Source organism: Puma concolor, chromosome D2, assembly GCF_028749965.1.
Source record: "Puma concolor isolate L17-30 chromosome D2, mPumCon1.1.hap2, whole genome shotgun sequence".
In the NCBI taxonomy this organism is placed as follows: domain Eukaryota; kingdom Metazoa; phylum Chordata; class Mammalia; order Carnivora; family Felidae; genus Puma; species Puma concolor.
In genome coordinates this window covers 48925261-48944675 of record NC_141677.1, presented here as the reverse complement: position 1 = coordinate 48944675, position 19415 = coordinate 48925261, and the positions used below count along the sequence as shown (strand labels likewise).

The 19415-nt window shown below is 37.1% G+C and overlaps 1 protein-coding gene across 9 annotated transcripts in view; it reads right to left on the bottom strand.

Moving 5' to 3' along the window:
* Positions 1-19415, bottom strand: part of MARCHF8 (membrane associated ring-CH-type finger 8) — a 127144-nt gene that overhangs the window by 90095 nt on the left and 17634 nt on the right. For 2 of the 9 annotated variants that reach the window (XM_086680279.1, XM_086680272.1), the window contains exon 2: positions 14210-14271. The exons of the other annotated variants lie outside the window; for them this stretch is intronic. The gene's annotated coding sequence lies outside the window, so the exon portion shown is untranslated. The remainder of the gene's footprint in view (positions 1-14209; positions 14272-19415) is intronic. 9 annotated transcript variants of the gene reach the window in all.

Here is a 19415-nt window from a genome sequence, read left to right as displayed (position 1 = left end):
TAACTGACAGAAAATTTATATGCAATTACCAAAAGTGAAAAAAAAATCATAAACACACAAACATATTCCACAGATTAAAGTTTACTCAGAAACTCAGAAACAATTAAAGATGGTAGTTTGTTAACTTTTAAATCTCCTAAAAAATAAATAAATAAATCTCCTAAAATAATTCACAGCATGAGACTAGAGGTAATAAAGAATAACATCAATGAAGTTACATTTAAAAAAGTACAAAAGCAATGCTCAAGTAGAAAATGAAATTCAAAGTATAAGTCCTGTAAACATGATAAAACAAGAGAAACAAAAGTATAGATATAACACCTATGCATAATATGCTGCAGGAAAAACACAACAGATGAGCACCTGCAAATCTTCAGTGCTTCACATGCATTAATTCATTTAATTCTCACAACAGTGCCAGGAGGTAGGGAAACTATTTTATCTCCATTCCACATGTGGCTTAGAGAAGGTTAAGCAATTTGCCTAAAGTTTCATAGCTGTATTTCACCAAACACGGTAGCCTGTGGTGACTTATAAGGTGAACCTAAAATATGTAGATTTTCTCTTTTTTATCTCCCTGTGGCACTGCTGTTGGAAAGACAGAGATACAACCAGGTGTATTGGTGGCTTCCTTGTGATACAAAAGAGTTATAATCACCATGGATACCAAAGATACATGGAATCCACATTTAAGTAGGAAATAGTAACACTGCTTTTTCCTGCACTGTTATGTATATTAAGTATCAACTGATCAAAGTAATGGGTATATTTGCCAAAAATTCAAGATAATAATCTATATATTTCAAAAGTGGTTATTTTAAAGCAGTAAGATGTACTTCGATAGTTGGGTATAACTTTTAAGACATTTAACTATCATTTTGAGTTCACTTGCAAATTTGTATCACAAACCACAGAAAAATACTGCATTTTATGTTGATTTTATTTTTGAGAGAGAGAGAGAGAGAGAGAGACAGAGCATGAGCAGGGGAGGGACAGAGAGAGGGAGACACAGAACCTGAAGTAGGCTGCAGGTTCTGAGCTGTCAGCACAGAGCCTGATACGGGGCTCGAACTCAGCAACTGTGAGATCATGCCCTGAGCTGAAGTTGGCGCTCAACCAACTGAACCACCTAAGCACCCCAAAATACTGCATTTTAGAAATACAGTCCATATCTTTAAACTATTTTAACTACATGTTATATATATTACGTATATAATGTTATATCCTTACACCATTACAACTATATAAAACTTAGAACCGTATCTTTAAACTATTCCACTGGATTATTCAAGAAGAGGGGCAGAGTGGACTCCACGTACACCCAACAATGCTGCCCAATGAGAGGAGAATGGGCCCCTAAGGAAAACTGACAGAACCTGGGGTTAAGTTCTTAGCTAAAAGGAAGTCGCAGGCAAGAAAGTGGAGACATGCTGCAGACTTGAAGGCCAGTGGGTGTAGTTTAGAATGCCAACGCGCAGAGCAACGGAGCAAGTAAGGAAGAAAATAATGTGGGGCAGTGCGACACAGCTCAAGACCGTGCACACCATCTTCTCCAATGACCCTGGGAGAGCTCAGCAGAACCACTCCACCATGTGTGTGAATTAGATGAACCAAGAATGATGACTGGGGTGAAGGACCTGGACTCACATCTGGATTCTGCAAAAGATTCTGAACCTGAGGAAAGATAAGGAGGAATACTCATGGGCATTCGTTTGTTCACGGGACAAATACAAGAATACCGAAAACACTTAGTTAACAAAAGGGAAAGAGATCTATTGTGGTTCTTTCAGCATTTCACTTCTAAGAAACGGAAGTGTGAGACTGACTTTAGGGATAGAAAACGCTTTCAATGAAGTACAGAAATAGTCTACTTCCTCTAGTTCCTCCAAGTGCTCCTCAATGTTCGTCCTACAGAGAACAGTGCCTGATCCTTAGAGGAAAAGGGGACAGAGGAAACATCAAGGTCACAGCAGCCAGAACCTTTTCTGGGCATTCACCACACAATAACAAAGTGACCTGCTTACACTTCTGCCTCCCTCACCAGACTAAGGGCAACTTGAGGGTTCAGTAATGGGGCTATAATTAGAATACAGAGACAGATTCCAGCCATTTAGCAAATGCAAACAGATGTTTCTGTTTGCTATTTCTGGGTAACAAACTACCCAAAACTTAATTGCTTCCACAGCAATGCTTTCCTATTTCTCACAATTCCATGGGTTGGCTGGGCAGCTCTTCTGTTGCCCTTACCTGACTTACTCATGCTGCTGCATTGGGCCCAGGTCAGCTGGGGACTGGACCCAGTGGGGAAGGCTGAGCCTCCCTTTCCCTGTGGCCTCCCTCCTAAGCTTCTTTGTGTAATGGCAAGCAGCACTCCAAGAGGGGAGGCTCAAAAGAGCTGGCTCACTGCACATGGTGCCTCTGCTTGCCTTGTGCCTGCTGATGTCACACTGGCCAGTTCAAGACACATGGCAAAGCCCAACATCAGGAGTGGGGAAAGAGACTGTATCACTTGACGGAAGAAACAAGCAGACTCATGTTGCAAAAAGGCAGAGATATGGACAGGAGGTGTTTCATCAGGGGCCATTTTGTACCAAACTATCACACACTATTTGTGCTATTTTTCTCTCTGATAACAATTATTATTTTTGTTGGTAGAGATTTTTTTTACTATGAAGTGTTTTTATATCTATTACATCTAAAAATCAATTAGATTATGTAATATGTAAGGTGAAAAAAAAAGTTACTGGGTTCCATTTCTATTTCAGAATAATGGATCCAAAAATACTTCACGGCTTAAAGACTAGAATTCCTTCTGACAGCAATACACATACGAAATTACCATGTTTCTTCAAAAACACATGGATCTTTTGAAGCATCTTTATTACGTTGATAGAGGAACACATTTTATAACAGAAAAATCTGACGCAGTTATAATTCATTTAAAGTGCTTCCTACAAAAGGAATTCTTTTCAAATCATATAATATAGCATATAATGCTGCTGTGAGACAGCCCCGCACCAGCCAGCTATCATCTCAGACTGGAGCAAGCACCTTCTCTACGTACTGCAGTAAAGTGAAGAAACCAGAGCGGGGCTTGCCTCACCTCTTCACACTGTGCCAAGACTCGACACTTTTAGTCTATTCAGGCTTACAATAACAATAAAGGCAGTTATAAATTTGATAACAATAACCTACTGTAGTGTGTCTAACAAATATGTAAAAAGAAGAATCACTGATAACTTTTCTACCTGTTATTATAGTTCTAATTAACTTTGGCATTTCTGTATTAGAAAGATTAACCTGAATCAATCACCGCCTTTGAAAATCACTTTTATACAATATTATTCTTCTGAAGCACAACTACCAGCTGAGCCTGTCTTGGGACCACTCTAGGAAAGACAGAGAGATCTCGCACGTGACTGGGGACATTGGCAGGACCAGACTTCCAAAGGGCTGTTTACAAAAGGGACCAAGAGGACCAAGAAATCTCCATGGGTGGGTTGAGGAGAGGGGAGGAAGGAATGACAATTCATTGTAAAGCAAGAGCCCAGGTTTAATCCATATAAAGCCACAGAGCATGACTACAGAGTGGTGGCTTGGAGGACAACATGGTGTGCATCATTCACACTATGCTGCATAAAACAGGGGAGCTGTAAATAGAGTCTTTAACTCCATTTTCAAAAAGGCTCTGTGCAACAATAAAATTTCAAGGAGTTGGCAGCACAGGAAGTAACATCAGTTAGTCACAAATCTGATAGCACTATGGATGATAATGACCATCCTGGTGCCCTAGCCATGATGGCTGCCCTATTGACATAACGACATTTGCACTATAACAGTGACTGCATTGCCAATGCCAGGAGTGGGAGCTCTTGGTTCTGCCTCCAGCACCAGCAGGTTTTGTGTGTGGGTATGTGTGCATATATACATATGTAAATGTCTGTGTAACATCCAACTATTAACAGTGCAATTGGAGAGCATCCAGAAAGAGAACGAGAGTGGAATCACAAGGGAATTTTCACTTTTGCTATACAGATTTTTTTTTCCGTTATGCTGTACCACAAATAAAACTTCCATTGTGAAGAAATGATACCTACATAAAGTAGAACATTTCAAGGCCTAAAGGGAAAAAAAATATGTAGTAAAATCAGTAAAATTTAATACAGAATTTATGAAAAAGCCCCATTCATACTTTGACAATTCTTGCCTTAACATTTATTTATTGTTGAAAGACAGAGAGAGACAGAGTATGAGCAGGGGAGGGGGCAGAGAGAGAGGGAGACACAGGGTCTAAAGCAGGCTCCAGGCTCTGAGCTGTGAGCACAGAGCCCAACGTGGGGCTCAAACCCACAAAACGCAAGGCCATGACCCGAGCCAAAGTCGGATGCCCAACCAACTGAGCCACCCAGGCGCCCCAATTGTTGCCTTTTAAAATCAAATATTGTAAGTGAATATATCTTTAAGAAGACAAGGTGTGGTTTAAAAAGTAATAATTTTCTGGAAATTTCAATTATTCAAGAAGAACATAAATTTTAGGAAAGGAATGAATAATTTTAGTCTGTTCTAATTATCTAGAGATGATAAGCTACTGAATAGATCATAAACTTAACAGGCCATCAGAGGAAGCACAATATAAAAGTACAAGATTCAAAGTCAGGGAACCTGGTCTCAGTCCTGGGTCTGCTACCACTGCTAGTGAGCCTGTGGCAGAACAAACATTAACAGAGAGCTTACTGTACCAAAGACCAGTTCCACGTACTCCACATATACTAAATAAATCAATCCTCACAACCCTATGATATGGATCCTACTGTTATGTCCATTTTACCAACTGGGAATTAATACAGAGAACTGGACTGCTGTGCTAAGGGTCCCTCATCTGGTGAGGACTAGCCCAGATGGTCAGCAGCAAGCCTAGTCCTAGAGTGTGTGTTCTGAATCACTTAGTTTCCTCAGTTTAGTACATCTCCCTACTTCCTGGTATAATTCATATTGAATTATAAATTCAATGAAAATATCTCTTAATGAAAAGAAATAATTTTGTTAATGATAATGTCTTTTAATGACTCGTAATGAAAATATCTTCAGCTGAGGTTCTTTGGAGTCTAACAGACTAAGATTGAAAAAATATATATAAGCTCACAAATTTTACTTTACACATGAAGAAATAGGTCTCTGTGAGAGCAGAAAGAACAAATACCAGAAATAATATTTGAAGTGATAAAAGCTGAGATCTTCAAAAACATACAAAAGACTTAGATCAAGATTCAAGAAAAACATAAATAAAAGTTGAAAGTAAAAGAATTAAAAATGTTAACACTCATTTCTCAACTGAGAAGTGAAAATTAAGAAATGGAGCCAAACAGGGGCGCCTGGGTGGCTCAGTCAGTTGGGTGCCTGACTTTGGCTCAGGTCATGATCTCACAGTTTGTGGGTTCGAGACCCATATTGGGCTCTGTGCTGACAGCTTGGAGCCTGGAGCCTGCTTCGGATTCTGTGTCTCCCTCCCTCTCTGTCCCTCCCCTGCTCATGCTTTCTCTCTCAAGAATAAGCTTTTTAAAAAAAAGAAAGAAAAAATAAATGGAGCCAAACAGAAATCGTAGAAATGAAAAGGATGAAAATTCAAATTAAAAACTCACTGGATGGGGGCGAGGGCGTGTGGGTAGCTCAGTTGGTTAAGTGTCTGACTCTTGGTATCTGCTCAGGTCATGATCTCACAGTTGGTGAGACTGTCAGTGCAGAGCCTGTTGGGAATTCTCTCTCTCCCTCTCTCTCTGCTCCTCCCCTGCTTGTGCTCTAAATAAATAAATAAATAGAAACTTGTTTAAAAATCTCTTTAAAAAAAATCGCTGGATGATCTTAACAGTAGGCTGAAGATGACAGAAAGAGTCAGTGAACTGGATAAAAGACCAAAAGAAATTATCCAAGATGAGAAATGGGAGGGAAAGTTGAAAAAAAAAAAAAATGAACAAACTCTCACAAATCTGTGAGATAATTTCAAGAAGTATAATATATATATATAATTGGAGACGCAGATAAAGAAAAGTGTGAAACTGCAGGCATAAAAAGTATATGAAAATACGATACCCAAAAACTTCTAACATTTGATGAAAGACACCGAATTGTAAATCCAAGAAACTAGTGGATACTAAGTTAGGATCAACATAAACAGAATTACACTACAGCATATCATGACCTACTGCAAAACAAAAATAAAGAGAAAAATCTTGAAAATGCCTAGAAAGAAAGAACAATAATAAACAATATGACAGCTGATTTTATCACTAAAAAAGCAGGCAAAAAACAATGAAACAACATCTATAATACTGAAAAGAAAAAACCGTCAGCTCATAATTCCACACACAGCAAAAAATCTTTCAAAAATGAAAGACAAGATATTCAGATAAATGAAAACTAAGGAAATTCATCCCCAGTAAATGACACCTGATAAAAACTAGGATCTATAAAAAGGAATGAAGGGTTCCAGAAACGGTAAATATGTGGTAAGTGTAAAGAACTACCTTTCATTTTCTCCCTTTAATTTCTTTAGAAGACACAGGCTACTGAATACAAGAAGTTTAACACTGGGGCTTATAATATAGGTATATGTAAGATATATGACAATAACATCACAATGAATGGGACAGGAATAGAATTATATTTTTACAAGGTTCTTATATTTTACAGGAAGTGGTATAATATTAACTCTAAGAGTAGGAATAGATTGGGAAAGCTAAGGATGTACATTGCAATTGCAAATGTAACTGCTAAAAAATGTTCTTAAATGGAATACTAAAAAACAGTCAATTTGCCCCATAAAGGAGGGAAAAGGTAACAGAAAAAGAAAAAAAAAGAGAGAGAGAGAGAGATCTAAACCCAACTATAGTCAATTCTCATTATTCACATTAGTTATGTTTTTAAACTTGCCATGAGTACTGAATTAGCAAATACACAACCATTACTCCTAGGTGAAATCCAGAATTAGGTTCCTGCAAGCCTTTGGCAACTACACTTTGGTCAACCAATCAATATATAACCTCGTTTTATGTTTGTTTCTGTTTCAAAACACCTTATTTAGCAAAAATATACTGTTGATTCATTAACACAGAACCCAAGACCAATAGCACTGTAACTCACACCTAAAAGGAAATTTATCTAACATGTCTATTTTCTCTGTAAGGCACATCACAGCCTCTTGTACTAAGGAACACTACATAGCACCTCACATTGTGTTTAGGGACTACTTTTTTTTTCATAAATAAAATTTTTAAATAAAAATAAATTTTAAAAAATTCATTTTTTTTCAACAAAAATATGTTTTACTTGAAGCATACTTCAAAACACATGGTTCTAAAAGATATATATAATACATCCATCCAAGAAAAATAGAACACATTTTCTTCAAGTACACACAGAAGAATCCCCTTGTTAAATCACATAAGACATACACTGTATGCATTGTATGTTAGCCAACTTTACAATAAATTATATTTAAAAATAAAAATATTTTTAAAAATTACATAAGACATAACAAACATTACAAATTTAGGAAGATCGAAATCATACCAAGTATATTTTCCAACCACAGCGGTATAAAACTAAAAATCAACAATAAAACAAAGCTAGAAAATCTACAATGTCAATATTAAATATTTAATATGTAAGTATTAAACAACACACTACTGCATAAGCTACGGGCCAAATAAGAAACCAAACAGCAAATAAAAATACGTCTCAAAAAAAAAAAAAAAAAAAAGAAACATGTCATGTGAAAAGGCACTGAATACACTTCAAAAAGGACACATGCTTACAGTATGAAAGTTGAAACAAGAAAGCAGAGTATGACTTGCTCAACCTCAGCTGGAAACATGAATATCGGATGACTCAAATTTTTCACTGCCCTGTGCATATCCATGAATGTCCTTGAGAGCGTTGCTGAGTACTGATTTTGGGGTTACAAATAATAACTTTTAGTAAGCAGACAAACTTGAAAATACAGAATCCGTTAATAATGAAGATCAACTGTGTATTAGTAAATACATTAAGTATAAAGGGACTAAATATTCCAATTAAATGGTTCAGATTGTCAGACTGGGGGAAAAGAGGAAGAAACAAACAAACAAGACCCAATATACCATGTCTGTAAGAAATACACTTTGAATATAAAGACAAAAGTTAAAAGCAGGATGGAGGGGCGACTGGGTGGTTCAGTTGGTTGAGCATCCAACTGTTGATTTCAGCTCAGGTCACAATCCCAGGGTGAGTGTAGAGCCTGCTTAAGATCCTCTCTTTCCCTCTGTCCCTCTCTCCTCCCTCCTTCTCTAAAAATTTTTAAAAATTAAAAAATTTTAAAAAGAGAATGGAAAAAGATATACTTAATGATAAAAAAAAAACCCCACAACTTTTCACAACTGACACAAAATGAAATTGTAAAAATCTGAATAGCCATGTATCTATTAAATAATTGAGTTGGTTAGCCAACTCTTGAAAAAAGAAAGCTCAAAGCTCCAATGTTTCACCAGTGAATGCTATCAAACATATGAGAAAGAAAATTAGGGAGGAAACACTTCCCAACACATTTTAGATGACTTGCATAAACCTATTAGCAAAACCTAAAAAAATTACAAAACTACCACAAATCATGAATACAGGTTATAAATACAGATGAAAACACTCTTGGCAAACTAATGGAAAAATCAAAATCAGTAACTTGAAAAAGGGTAACACATCATGACCAAGTGGGGTTTATCCCAGGAATACAAAGCTGGATCAACATTTCAAACCCATTATCTTTTAATATAACAACAGATAAAACAGAAGCATTTGAAAAAAATCAACATCCATTCATTAAAAAAAAAAAAAGATCCATCGATTAAAAAAAAACAAACAAAAAACCTCTCAGAACACTACAAAGAAAAATTTCCTTTATCATATAAACCCATGGCAAATAACATAACAAAATCCTCAGGATTTCCCCACTCTGGACAAGTATGCCAACTCTCACCACCATACTTAACAACACAGAGGAGATCCTAGTCAATATAACAAGGCAAGAAAAAGAATTATAAGATATAAAAACTGGAAAGAATGATGTAAAATTGTCTCTTTTCACAGATGACATAATATTAACAAATTCCTAAGAAATCTAAATCAGTTTAGCAAGATTAACCTAGGTCAATTTAGCAAGGCTGCAGGATACAAGGTCAATATACAAAATTCAAATGTATTTCTATATACTAGCAGCAAAACAAAAATAAAATGTTAAAAATTTATCTTAAAATAATGTCAAAAGCACAGTAACTATGAAAAATTTTAACAAAAGTCATGCATGCCCCATATACTGAAAACTAAAATATACTGAGAAAAATTAAGTATCTAAATAAATAGAGACATATACCTTGTTTGTAATTTGGAAGATTCAGTACTGAAAAGATGTTGATTCTGCCCAAATGAGGATTCCATTCACATTCCTACCAGGCATCTTACAGAAATTGGCCATTTGATTCTAAAATTTATATGGAAATGAAAAAGATCTAGAACAGGCAAAACAATCTTGAAAAAGAATAAAGTTGAAGGACTTACACATCTAGACTTATAAAGCTCAGTAATCATCAAACTATGGTTCTGGTCTAAGGACAAACAAATCACACCAGGCACACACTTATATGGTCAACTGATTTTTAAAAGAGGCACCAAAGCAATTCAATGGGGGAAGAGAAAGAAAGCCTTTTCAACAAATGGTGCTAGAGGAACTGGATATCCACATCAGAACAAAAAGATAAACTTCAATCCCTATCTCACACCATAAACAAAAAATAATTTGAGATGGATCACAAATCAAAACTAAAAGCCAAAACTACAAAATTCCTAAAAATAAACTTAGGAGAATATCTTTGCACCATGACTGAAAGCAAGATGCAAAAGCATTTCACAGAATTCAATATTTGCAGGAACACTAGAATGTACCCTCATGGTGTTGGATAATACTGTCAGTATCAACATAAATCTGTTTTTAATATATATACATGCGTATACATAGATGCATAAGTAAAGAATACAGATATATGTGTGCATGTGTGTGTATACACCCACAAACATATCCTGGCTCTGTCCATTAAAAGGGGCTAAGAAGTAACAACACACTAGTTGCAGTAAGTACATCACGCGCCCAAATCTTGTTCCCCACTCTTCCTTGGAGAAAAGTTTGAAGGCTGAGGCACACAAAATGAGCCCAGAGAGTCTTGTCATACCAGAAAGCAAATAAGTACTCAAAGAATTGTGGACATATAACAAGAACAATGGCATCAATTGGAAAAGGTTCACATGGACCAAATCCAGAACAATTAGAGTATCCAAATAATTAGAGTAGTAAGTTATAGGCCACTAAATACGAATATAGCTATGACTCACTCAAGTAAGCAACCAAATAAATGAGGGGTGGAGGAAAGAAGGAAAGCTCTTCCTTATAGCAGAATGTCAATAAATACAGAAGGAGGTATGGAGTTGGAAAATCACTGGATGCTAAAACCAGTGGGTAAAAGCTTGATGAGGAACATGGTATTCACAAAGTGTCAATAATTATTAACCTCAAAGGGAAAAAGTGTATCCTGGCAGTGGAAAAATCTAGCAGAGGGCAACTAAACCAAGTTTTCAATTTTCTCACCAATACTGAAACTATCATCAAGTGGCTCCTAATACGATGCACTGAGAAAAATAAAGTTTTTTTGTTCTTTTGTGTTTTCCCTGTCTAAAATGTATAATCTGAATCTAATCATGAGGAAACTTCAGATAAGCATAAATTGAGGGACACTCTAGAAAATAACTCGTTTGTACTTTTCAAAAATTCAATGTCAAGAATGACAAAGACAGGTTGAAATACTCCAGATTAAAGGAGACTAAAAAAACATGAGCTCACTATTTATCATCCCATATTCCAGCAATGTCGATAACTCAGCTATCTCACAGTATTTTGTTCAGGCAGCTTGACTTATTAACTATCATTTACATCACAGTTCACTTTATCGACTAAACCAACTTGGTATTTTTATATCATCTAAACAGGGACAGCATGTGTCCACACTGTAAGGACAAGAGTTCGCAATCTCCACCCATTCCAAATGGCTGTGTTAGTTCTGGCATATGGTCACATAATTCTTGGCAAAGGCAATAAAAATGATGCATGCAGATAAAAAAAAAAAAAAAAAACTCCAGTGTGATTTTGAATTGCATACTGGGCAGGGAAAACAAAAGAACAATAAAGGACATTATAGAGACAATTGTTCAAAATGCAGTATGAACTGTGAATTAGGTAACAATACTGTACTAATTATTAAGTTTCCTGACTAATATTTTCCTGTAGTTACATAAGAGAATGCCCTGGGGCAGGGGGCGCCTAAGTGGCTCAGTTGGCTTAAGCATCCGACTTCAGCTCAGGTCATGATCTTGCAGTTCATGAGTTCCAGCCCCATGTCGGGCTCTGTGCTTTTCAGAGCTCAGAGCCTGGAGCCTGATTCAGATTCTGTGTCTCCCTCTCTCTCTTCCCCTTCCCCCCCCTCCTCTCAAAAATAAATAAACATTAAAAAAATTTTTTAAGAGAATGCCGTGATTCTTAAGAAACATACATATTAGACTAAAATTAATCAGAAAAACATGCATTTACATATATGCATAGAGAGAACATGATAAAGCTAATGGGATAAAATATAAACAATGGGGGAATCTTGATAAAAGATGTGTGGTCATTCTTTGTATCCTTATATTTCTAGAAGTTAAAAATCATATAAAAAAAGTAACACATAACAAAAGATATAACTGAAAAACTGAAAAATGTTTTGACAAATATGACAGAAAAGGTTACTTCCTATAATATATAAAGAAACCTCATAAAGGAATAAAAAAAAGTAACAAAAGACTAATGGGAAAGGATACATACCGTTGATTTACAAAAGAAACTAATAAACTTTTAAAGGAAAAAGAAAAAACATCAACTTCGCCACTTTGCTAACAATTTAAATAGGCAAAGAAACACAAGATGTTTTCCATCTCTTAAATAGTTGGCAAGGATGCCTTAAAATGGCCACTCAAAACCCTGCTAGTGAGAGTGTTAATTAGAACCTTTCAAAAAAAAAAAAAAACTTTCAGTAAAGCAAAGCAGTTCAGTAATATAAATCAACAGCCTTAAAAATATCCACACCATCTCACCCAGTGATTCTAGCTCATGACACTATCGTGAAGAAATCATCTGAACTGTGGATTTAAAATGTATGCCCAAAGATATACACCAAAGGATAAGTAGCAAAATTCTTTGAAGCAATCTATATGTTCAACAACAGAAAAATGGCTAAGTAATTAGAATACAACCATAAATGCAATATGCAGTCATTAAAAGTTATTAAAAATGGAAAATTTTTAAAAAATATTTTTTTAATGCTTATTCATTTTTGAGAGAGAGAAAGTGAGCAGGGGAGGAGCACAGAGAGAGAGGGGGACAGAGGATTCTGAAGCAGGCTCTAAGCTGAGAGCAGAGAGACCAATGTGGGGCTCAAACTCACAAACCGTGAGATCATGACCTGAGCCGAAGATGGACACCTAACCGAGTCACCCAGACGCCCAAAAATGGGGAATGTTGAGCAATGAATGTTAAGAGAATAAAGTTTATAAAGGGGTGTCTGGGTGGCTCAGTCAGTTAAGCATCCAACTCTGAATTTCAGCTCAGGTTATGATTTTACGGTGGGCGGGATTGAGCCCCAAATCTTTGCACTGACAGCTGGAACCAGCTTGAGATTCTTTCTGTCCCTCTCTCTCTGCCCCTCCCCCGCTCACATGCAAAATAAATAAATATATTTTTTTTTTTAAAGAGGGAATAAGTTTATAAAAACAGGCATTCAGGATGACCCTGACTAGGTAAAAAAAAAAAAAAAAAAAAAAAAAAAAAAAATTCATAAAGCACAGAATAAAAGTACTAACAACAAACACTAATTGTCTGAATATATAAGCAAGGACTGTGAACACCTGTTCCAAGTCTCAAATTAATCTATGGGCGCTCTCCTTGCCCACCCTTCACTGTCTGCCCCCACCCAAGACAGAGCTACTGCTCCTTACATGGCTACCTGCCTTGCTCTTTCAGCACTCATCCTTTCTTAAAGACATGTCACCATCCCTAATTGCACTCATTAAACATTTGCTGCTTCTTATTTACAAATTCTCTCACCTCATATATGTAAAAAAAAAAACCCAAAAAACTATTAACTCTAGCTATTTAATTTACCTCAAAAATGAAATTAAAATTGAACACGGAAGTTCATCAAGAAGCAGTTTCTCTCTTCTTTGTTTCTTTCAAATAAAAACATTAAAGAGAGAACATCCCTGGAGCTTTCTTTCAAAACCCCAGACTCCCAAGGCAGGCTTCAGATAGCATTAAGACATCACATACCTGATGAGCCTGATACCAGTGTCACTTCAGCTCACTTTCATGTCAGAGAACATTTGTTAAGTCTAATCATTAGCTGCCACTAAAAAACACACTCATCTGTGTGTTGCAGTGATCAGCCACTACCCAGGGCCACACCTTAACTCCAACTCTGACCTATTCCCCATGGACTCCACTACCTCTGCCCTATTCCCCACCTTCCACTTGGCAACTTTCCACCTAATTAGCTGAGCCGAGCAGAGCACAGCCAAGGGGAGGAGGCCGTGAGCAAGGCTAGCAACATGGAGAAACCAGATGGGAGTAGGATGACCAGAGCTGTGGCAGCGGGCTGGCTGAGAAGCATCCATAAGTCAGTGGTTCTCAGCCCGAGCAATTCTGCCACCCAGGGGACTTTTGGAGATATTTTTGATTGCCATAACTGTGGTAGTGTCATTGGCATCTAGTAAGAAGAGAGCAGGGATGCTGCTAAATATCCCATAATGTACAGGACAGCCACCCACAACAAAGAAGTATGCAGCCCCAAACCTCATTAGTGCTAACACTGAGACACCTGCTGTAAATTGATTTATCCACTAGTACAGGCTAATCCCAACTTAGAAGGAAAACAGCACTCAGTGGGTAAAGGAAACCTGAGGTAGGTTAGGAAACGTACATACACACACACAACTTCCTCAACAAGATGCTAAGTCAGGGCGAGAGAACTGTTCCTTCGGTGACCAAAATTCTACCTTAGGAAATAGGAAAAAGAGCATGATAATTTTAAAAACGTAGTAAGAATACCTTTTTCCCCAAGGGCTTGCTCCTCCACGTATATTTCTTCAAAGACTACTTCATAGCAGAAACTGTAAGAAGATAATACTATCAAAATTGCCCATCCAGACTGGTAAACCTCTCTAGAGAAGTTGGCAATGCACTCACACAGTCAATGACAACTTTAGCTGCAGATCTCAACAAGATCTAAGAACCCAAACTCAAAGTTCCCTGCTTAGCTTCAGAAGAAAAAAAAGAAAGATAGAAAATAGCGGGGTGCCTGGGTGGCTCAGTGGGCTAAACGTCTGACTCTTGATTTTGGCTCAGGTCATGATCTCACAGTTCATGGGATCGGGCCCCACGTAGGGCTCTGTGCTGTTGGCAAATTCTCCCTCTGTTAGCAGTTGGGATTCTTCCTCTCTCCCTTTCTCTCTGCCCCTCCCCCGCTCAAACTTGCTCTCTCTCAAAATAAATAAATACACTTAAAAAAAGTGGCAAACATTCACAGATCGGTCAAAACAAAGAAAACAACAGTTCTGCTCTTCCCACATGAATCATCAAAAAACTACACAAGACTTAGGAGGAATGACTTTTTTTTTTTTAAATTTTTTATGTTTACTTAGTTTTTGAGAGAGACAGAGCACCAGTGGTGGAGGGGCAGAGAGAGGGGGAGACACAGAATCGGAAACAGGCTCCAGGCTCTGAGCTGTCAGCACAGAGTCCGACACAGGGCTTGAACTCAAAGACCAGAAGATCATGACCTGAGCCGAAGTCGGATGCTCAACTGACTGAACCACCCAGGCGCCCTAGGAATGACATTTTCAAAACTGAGAACAAATAACACTTAGTCTACACTCTACCAAAAGAAAAAAAAAAAACTGCAGATAGAAAAGAATTTCGAATATGAATGTCATTGTTATAATTTAGTTAAAGTCTGTGACCACTCTGCCAGACTACAATATGGCTTTTCTTGATTATTTTATAACAACTTTATCATGTCACGATTTCCACCCATGGGAGGCCAGAAGGTTACAGAAGTTATCCAGCACTATCCCTGGCTGAGGTATAAATCACTTTGACCTGACTCTGAAGCATCATTTGCCAGTCTGAACTTGGCCTTTGTCCTTTCAGTGTTAGGAAGGACTTAAGGTGGCCCATTTCAAAGTTGGACAGGAGTATCTGTTAGAAATGTGTCCATTATGCTGAGTCAAGAGCTCTTCCCTTCCATCCAGAAGTGTCAGTTTTGCCCTAGGTTAGAATCAGTGAAACAAACCTAATTATTGATCCATCAGCCCTTACTGTTTCTGTAAGATTATCATACCCTCCCCATCCCAAGCCTTTTTCTTTTCTTCTCCAGGCTATAAAATGTGCTCTCCTCATGAACTGTGATATAGCTAGCTTGATTACGATTCAGTGAGAGACAAAAAACAAACAAACAAAATAGAAGAGTTAGAAGCAATCTTAGAGATCAACCAGTTCAACCCCAAACCCACTCTTATAAATGAATAAAGTAAGGCAGAGAAAAAGCAAGGTTGCTTGCTTGCCAGAGGTCAGGCAGTTATTTAAAGAAAGTCGGGAGTGGAACTCAGGTTTCCTAACTCTTCTGCCTAATGCTCTCAGAACTATACAAAGTTGCAAAATATGCTGTGTTAAGTAACAGAATTGACATAATTTCTTTAAAGTTTTATGATTAAAAAAAATAACTTTCAGTTTTAACAAGTTAAAAAAAAAAACTTCACACCTCACATTGTCACAAACACCCTATGAAATAGTATAACTGTTATCATCCCCACTAGATGCATGGAAAACCCAGGCCCAAGGTCATACAGTAAACACTGCAGCTGGCTCCAGGGCCCATATTCTTAACTATGCTACCTGAGTAAGTACTAGAACATCTCTAACATTATCTCATCTGAATTAATAAACTTAAGACTTCCAGTAATTCTTTAAAATTTTAATGCTTTGATAGAACTTAATATAAAAGTTATCCTTCCTAAGAACATATTAAAATTCTTTAAAAATTCATGATAAATGTAAAGGATTACAGCATAAGGATTATAATTGATAAGCTATAAATTTAAACGATATATTATGCCAGTATTCCTGGCATGTCATTTTATTTTTTTTTTAATTTTTGTAATGTTTGGGGTGCGTGGGTGGCTCAGTTGGTTAAGCATCCGACTTTGGCTCAGGTCGTGATCTCACGGCTCGTGGGTTCGAGCCCCGCGTTGGTCTCTGTGCTGACAGCTCAGAGCCTGGAGCCTGCTTTGTATTCTGTGTGTGTCTCTCTCTGCCCCTCCTCCACTCACGCTCTGTAACATTTATTTACTTTTGAGAGAGAGAGACAGAGCATGAGTGGAGGAGGGGCAGAGAGAGACACACACAGAATACAAAGCAGGCTCCAGGCTCTGAGCTGTCAGCACAGAGACCAACGCGGGGCTCGAACCCACGAGCCGTGAGATCACGACCTGAGCCAAAGTCGGATGCTTAACCAACTGAGCCACCCAGGTGCCCCTAAAATGTCATTTTAACTTAAAGATCAGGTTATGGTATTAAAGTATCATCATCTACATCAACTACCCTGAAGAGATTCACCTAAAAGCAATCTAATCTTTCTTGGGTAACACAGAAGCGGTCCATTTACAGAATGGAGCTTTTTGAGAAACCTTAGGCAAGCAGAGTTCCATGCTCTCAACCATTTCTCAAAGACTCTCCCAAATTAAGATTGTGTGCCATAAACAAAACAAGCACTAGGCAAATAAAATATTACATCTGCCTAATTCATACTAATGTAATAAAACATAAATAAGTAATAAAAATATGGATTAAATATTTAAGATTAGCTCCTCTTCCATCAAGACTCTATTAAAATGACAGTGATGCAACTTTTAAAAAAGAAGCTTACATTTCTGGGAAGATAGAATAAATATTCTTTTCCCTACCTGTCCCCACTATATACAACTAAAAACCCCGGACATTATAATATAAAATATAAGATGCTGAAAGGCAGAGAAGAAGATAAACCAGATAGGAACCTCAAGATTCAAAGAACAACATAGTGTTGGGTTTCCTGGGTTTTCTTTTTGCTTCACACAACCCAAACTTACAGCTGAAGAATTGGCAATTCAGAAACACCAAGGGGTACAGACCAAAATAAAGCCCCAAGAAAAGCCAGCTCTTTCGAACCCAACAACCAGAAAAGGGTAAGTCCAGAAAGATAAAAAACTTTAAGACAATAAAACTTTTAGACATCTTACTCCAGCCAAACACCACAGAAAAAAACTGCAGCTACACTCCTACCCAGTCCAGCAAAGACAGAAGGTAGACTAGATTTCCACTCCCACCAAGATGTAACAAAGCATCCCAGTATCCCCATCAGGATGGTATTAGAAAAAGCCAAGTTAACTAGCTGGGACTTTCATCCCCACCATTGCTATGCCTCGGTAAAAAAAAAACAAAGTCTCAGCAAAGAAATATAGAATATAATGAAAAACCAAAAGGCAATTTCAGAACTGAAAAATATAATTACCAAAATACAAAAATCAATAGATGGACTCAAGATCAGAATGGTGGGGACAGAGAAAAGTCAGTGAACCAGAAGACAGAACAATAGAAACTACCCAATTTGAATGACAGAGAAAAAGCTGACTGAAAAAGAAAAATGAATAGAGTTTCAGGTACCTGTAGGACTGTTACTAAAAAGCTAATAATCATGTCATCACAGAGTGCCAGGCTGAAAAAGCACTTGAAATAATGGCTGAAAATTCATTCCCAAATTTCACAGATGTATATACTTACAGACTCAAGATTCTGAGCAAACTCTAAACAGGATAATCCTAAAGAACTCCTCACCAAAATATATCATAGTCAAATTTTTGAACACTACAAAAAGAGAAAACATTTTGAAAACAGTGAGAGAGCAGTGAGAACGCAGTGAGAGATTTTTCCTACAAGGGAAAAATCATTTAAATGATAGCAAATTTTTCATCAGAAACCACAGTGGCCAGAAAGAGACACAACACCTTTTCAAGGGCTGAAAGAAAAGAACTATCACCTTAGAACCCTATATCCAACAAAAATATCCTTCAGAGAGAAAAGGAAAATCAAGACATCCTGAAATGAAACTATGAAAATGTGTCACTAGCACATGTACTCTAAAAGAATGGAATGGCTACATGATGTTCTCTAAACAGAAAAGAAAGAGAACTTTAACAAAGTACTGACAAACAGAGTTCAGCAAATATAAAAAGAATTATAAGCCATGACCAAATGAAGTTTATTCCAAGGATATAAGATTTGCTAAATTTTTGAAATCTATAATGTTGATATACAACATTAAGAGGCTCGGGGAGCCTGGGTGGCTCAGTCAGTTGAGCGACCGACTTCGGCTCAGGCCATGATCTCACGGTTTATGAGTTCGAGCCCCGCGTCTGGCTCTGTGCTGCCACCTCAGAGCCTGGAGCCCGCTTCTGATTCTGTGTCTCCCTCTCTCTGACCCTCCCCCACTCATGCTCTGTCTCTCTCTGCCTCAAAAATAAACATTAAAAAGAATTTTTTTTTAAAAGAGGCTAATGAATAAAATCACATGATCATATCAATGAATGCAGAAAAAACATCTGACAAAATTCAACACCTGTTCATGATAAAAACTCTCAGGAAAATAAGTAAAAAATTTCCTTAATTTGATAAAAAGCATCTACCAAAACAAAAAAAAAAACCCAAAAACTAAAACATTAAAAAAACCCTACACCTAAAATGACATTTAATGATAACAGACCAACTGATTTCCCCATAAGACTGGGGAAAAGGCAACTCTTGTTTCACATGGTGCTGGTAGTTCTAACCACTGCAATAAGGCAAGAAAATGAAATAAAAAGCACGCAGACTGGAAAGTAAGAAATAAAACTGTACCTATTGCAGTTGGCCTGATTGTCTATATAAAAAATCCCAAGGAATCTACCAAAAAAGTCCCATAGTAAGCAAGTTCAGCAATATTGCGGGATATAAGATAAACATTACTAAAATTATTTGTACATACTAGAAATGAAAACAAAGACACAAATTAAAAATAAAACAACATTTATAATCATAAAAAAATACATACTTAGGTGTAAAACAAAGGTCTTTTATGCTGAAAATGATAAAATGCTAATAAAAGAAATTAGATAATTAATAAAGACACATACTGAATACATGGACTAGAACTCAACAGAGTGAAGATGTCTACTCTTCCCTA